Raw genomic sequence first — 5,000 nt, 5'->3', positions numbered from 1 at the left:
TTTCGCTGTACTTCAGAGGTAATCTCTTCAACCTCAGCTGTTTTGACACTGTCCAATACGGAACACTTATATGCTCTATACCTCAGAGCAGACTCAAGCTGCTGATACAGGAAGTTTGCTATTACTCAAGTCACACTTATCCCTAAATCCGGATTTACTAGGCAACTCCTGTAATGTCATGCTTGGAGACTCCTGACACAAGGTAAAGAGTACCTGTGAAACCAAGTGGAGCATAACCATCCCGGTCTGTCCCTTGAGGCTCCCACTGACTACTGTTGGATGGAAATAGTAAGTCTACTACTGTACAGTAGTAATAGTACAATAGGCAATCTATAGTCTTAGCCTGTGAGGCCACTTCCAGATCCATGAAAAAAGAAATGATGCACAAATTCATACAGTTGGAAGATGTATTAAGCCTTCAAGAAGCCTTCAAGCACAACAGCAAGCCTGGGGTCAAATCTCAGATCACCTGGAACTTTCTTCCAAGGTAATGTTATCATACAGAGGTACTCAGATTTCTCAGAGGGGTAGAGTAATATGTATCAGAAAACATGTGTCTTTGCAGAGTGGGCCGCAGTAAGAGCTGTTGGGACATTGATGTAAACCCAAACTAAAGTAGCTGGAAAGGTTATGTTACAGGGAAAGAGGATATTAGGAGCCTGTGATATTTAGGCACCAAAGCTTATAGAGCCTTCTAAACATAAATCTGCAATTAAATAAAAGGGATGGGGAGTTAGCATAGAAACTTGTTCTGGAGTAATGGTAATATAATTGTCTCAAATACCATGCCCATAAGAATGACATTTCCACAGGACAGTAAGACCCTCTCTGAAATACTGATTTATCACAAGAACATCCACAAATACTGGAATGTGCTTTTGTAAACTACCAAGATTCTTTGTTACTGTGCTTAGAATACAACCAAAACCTACAATTGCATCTCAATGTCAAACATCAAAGAGAAAAGATGACTGATTGATATTCTAGTCCAGTTGTTTTTTATAAAGCTCCCTGTCACTCTTTGCAGTACTTAAGTTCTACAAAGTCACTCCAGATACTGAAGTAGCTATGAAAACATTGTTCCTTGGGGAAATGTTGTATTAAGGTCATACAAGCATTAAATGAGAAACACATCACCCTTCCTGCATGTATGCTTCTGTTTGAAAATACCTTATTTAATACATGTTGTTTATATTGTTATTTCCTTGGCATTACCTCACAGTCACTACTATTATCATTTATCTCTGAAGGAAGCTTATGAAACCCACATATTTTCCCCGTAAGGTATACTACCACCCTTTAGACTTAGAAACAATAAATATGGCTTTAATAGTGCTCTTGGAGGCTACTGTCAAATTGCAAAAGCGAGAAACAAAAACATGGAGATCATGGTATACACAGACTGTGACAAGGATAGGTGTTACATAACAAGAGGGAAAACAACAAGGGAAAGAACTGCCTTATTTGGCCTAACCCAAATGTGTGTTTATTAGGCAACTCATTTTTTGTTCTCTCCATGCATGACTGTGAGTAACTAAAAATGCACAGCAAACATGGATCTGGGGCAACTAATAAATTCTAGCAAGTATGCAAATTCTCAAATATACAATCCATGAACAGTGAGGATTGATTCTATTTCAAGAAATCACTGTCTACCTTGACGCACTGAAATATACTTTAATAGATGTGCAGAGCAAAGTAATGGCAATATCAGTTCTTTAGGTATATGCTCTCCTTGGGTGAGCTCACAATGGATCGTTAAACTTCATATCCCTTTGCTCTTTTCCCATGAGCCTGAAAAAAAGCTAGCTTACAATACCCATTGTAATGAGAAAAACCAAAGCTCTAGAAAATTGTGAAACATGCCATTTTAGTCAGAGAGGGAAAGGGAGAGGGAGGGGGAGGAGAGGGAGAGAGGGACTATGAATGTATAGACTCCCTTGTTCGTAAGCAGGATTTCCATCTTCACTGGTAGTTTTTCTCAAACGGTGCTATGCCCATTCCCCTTGGGGATGTTGTAACTAGTTTAATTTCTGACTCAGGAGGCCTGAAGTGATATCTGAGGCAATCCTGCCTTTCTATCCAGCTTCCAGAAAATGCTGATGGTGCACATGCTCAGAGTAATAAGAGTGTAGATGACAAGCTCCCTCAAGAAATGTATTAGTGCCAGCAAGGACATATCTCTCACTGATGATAGCTCCTTGCAGTAAACAAACAAAAATTTTTTTTTTCTGCTCATGGCTACAGAGTGCATTTAAAAATAAGCTTTTAGAGAATCAACAGATATATAAGTAAAATATTCTATAAAAGACAATGACATCCCTTCATCTGTCTAAATCTATCAGTGTTATAAGGAAAATTAAACAATGTACACTCAGATCTCACTGTTACTTTCTAAATAGGACCTCCCATAAGGAATGTTCCCCGCTTCCTCTTCTAACAGATCACAGCCAGCATTTAGAGAGCCATGGTGCAAACTTCTGCAAGGCTCAGAATGCTTAGTTTGCAGGCAGCTGACACAAGCAGGCAAAAACACCCCTTGTGTGTCTTAACATGCAGATAAGGGTTGGGGTTATTAGGAAGCTGTTATCTGCAGATGAAGACATTTGCTCTTCGCTGCCTCTGTGCTCTTACCCCGAGATATAATAAATCAAAAACGACTCTGTAAAATAAGGGCAGGAAAGTGCAGATCAGGCAAACTGTCATAGTGCAAGGAAGTCTGGCACCAAAGAGCCTGGGAGAAGGGCAGGTTGAAGCAAAACCCCCAGTGGAAATTTGATCTATAAGATATAATTCAGAAGAATACAAAGAATCCTAGCTACAAGAAACAAGCACAAAGCAGATGAAAGGAAGAGTGTGTTTATGGGTACTTCAAATGGGTCACCATCTGAGGGAGGCTATGGTTGAGAAAGGCCTTTTGGGCATTTAACACTCATCCCTTCACATCACTGAGTCCAACTTGATAGTTTGTGTTTAATAATTGAAAAACTCCAAGTTCAATTTGAGATCAAACATAGGATTATCCACCATTTAAGCCAGTTTGATTTTTTCCACCCTACTAAAGAACTCTCCACAGCTGGCCTTTATCCTTACACGAGGCTTCTTTCTGCACACATGGTTCCACTTGCAGTTAAGAAAAAATAAACAGTCTGCATTCAACTGCATCTCAATAATGTAAACATTTCTGGTGTTATATTTTGTTTTACTTTGACAAGATAAGGAACAAAAATGTTGATCATTGTAAGCAAAGCTCAGCTCAAACTATAACTGTGAACATTCCAAAGAGTAAGAGAATTGTATGAAAAGTGATGATTAAAAGGAGAGGAAAATAATTTAAAAATCTAATACTCAAAGAAACATTGTTGGATATATGAAGGAATATTACAAGAATCCTATTTATAGCTTCATACAAATTTTGTTTTTCTTTACTCAAAATTATGGGAGGTACCTTCTATTTCCTGATTAAAAAAATCTCAAAGGAATCCAAGGGACATAAAGAGCTATCTCTCCCAGGAGTCTGCTAAGACTTCATACAAGGAGCTGGAGAGATGGCTCAGTGGTTAAGGGCCTCTATTACTCTTCCAGGACTAGAGTTGGGTTCTCAGCACCCACAGGGTGACTCACAACCACATGAAACTCCAGCTCCAGGGAATCTAATGCTTTCTTCTGGCCTATGTAGACAACTTCACCTCTCTCTCTCTCCCCTCCCTCTCTTGATCCCTCCCTACCTGTCTCTCTCACACACACATACGCTGAAGAAATCATGTTTTAGAAAGTATCTACATTAAGAAAATACCCCCAATATGAAAATATAGCTATACAATAATTATTCATTGAAAATTCATTTGAAATTATAAAATATTGTAAACTACCAAAACTGCCCATAAAATGGAGATTAGCTATTATAATACAGTCACATGATAGAGAGACATACAAGTAAAAACTATGAAGATCTATCTCTAGAAGCAATATGAAATAATGTACAGGATAAATTGTTAAATGAAAATAGCAAAGTATACAGTTGACTTGTCCACAACATACATAAACAAACATACACAAAACAGTAACTACAGGTGATAGATGTGTTAATTTGATTGTGGTAATTATTAAACAGACAGGAAGGAAGGAATTGTCTATTTTGGATATATAACCTGTAGAATGTTACAGTTCATGTAAGAAAGGAATATAACAAATACAACAAAGATAAGCCAGAAACCAAAGAAGTTTAAGGCAGTAGATAGGAAGGGATGGGGTGAAGGGGAATGGGAAGGAGTACTGGAAATAGGAGAATGGTACTTCTTGGTAAACATATTTTTTCATAGCACTGATTCTGAGAAGCATAGCAATGAGCACATAAACAAGCAATAAAAATCAAAGAGGATGTTTTTGTTGGAGGAAACATAATATACTACAAACACTAACTAAAAAAATTGCACCATGAGTAACTAACTATGCTGAAGTAGGTAGAAAAGAATAGAACTAATTTTTCTAACTGTGTGAACAGTATCTTGCCACTAAATTAATATTTTAAAAAATGTTTACACAAATCCCTTCCCTTGAGGCTCAAGAATCTATATATTCTTGAGGCAAAAACTATTGTTGTAAGAGGATAGCAAGGAGGATAGCATGAGGTACCTTCTAGACACAATAGGACTCATGTACATATGAACTCACAGAGATTAAAGCAGCATACACAGGGCCTGAACAGGCTCAAGCCCACGTGTCTCAGAGGTAACAGAGGTTAGTGGACAATCTCTCATCCATAAGCAAGAAGTTATCTCCAATTGATATTCACACACAATAGGGAAATTACATGCTTCCTATGGTGGCACACTGGATATATTAACCACACTTAAGGCTAGGCCCTATTCCTAGGAGGTGATGGCCAACACAAGCAATCTCAATGGTGTTTTTGTTTCATTCTTTACATTTTGCTTTGGAACATTTTTGTTTTATTCATCTTTTACTTGTATATTTTAATTTCCATTTTGTGGGTTTTT

General features: G+C 37.7%; 1 pseudogene; it reads left to right on the top strand.

Moving 5' to 3' along the window:
* The first annotated feature begins 380 nt into the window (after positions 1 to 380).
* LOC116091011 overlaps positions 381 to 5,000 on the top strand; it is a 60,750-nt pseudogene continuing 56,130 nt past the window's right edge.

Source organism: Mastomys coucha, chromosome X (genome assembly GCF_008632895.1).
Source record: "Mastomys coucha isolate ucsf_1 chromosome X, UCSF_Mcou_1, whole genome shotgun sequence".
NCBI classification, from domain to species: domain Eukaryota; kingdom Metazoa; phylum Chordata; class Mammalia; order Rodentia; family Muridae; genus Mastomys; species Mastomys coucha.
Note: the sequence above shows the minus strand (reverse complement) of the source record. Positions and strands in the feature narration are given on the sequence as shown.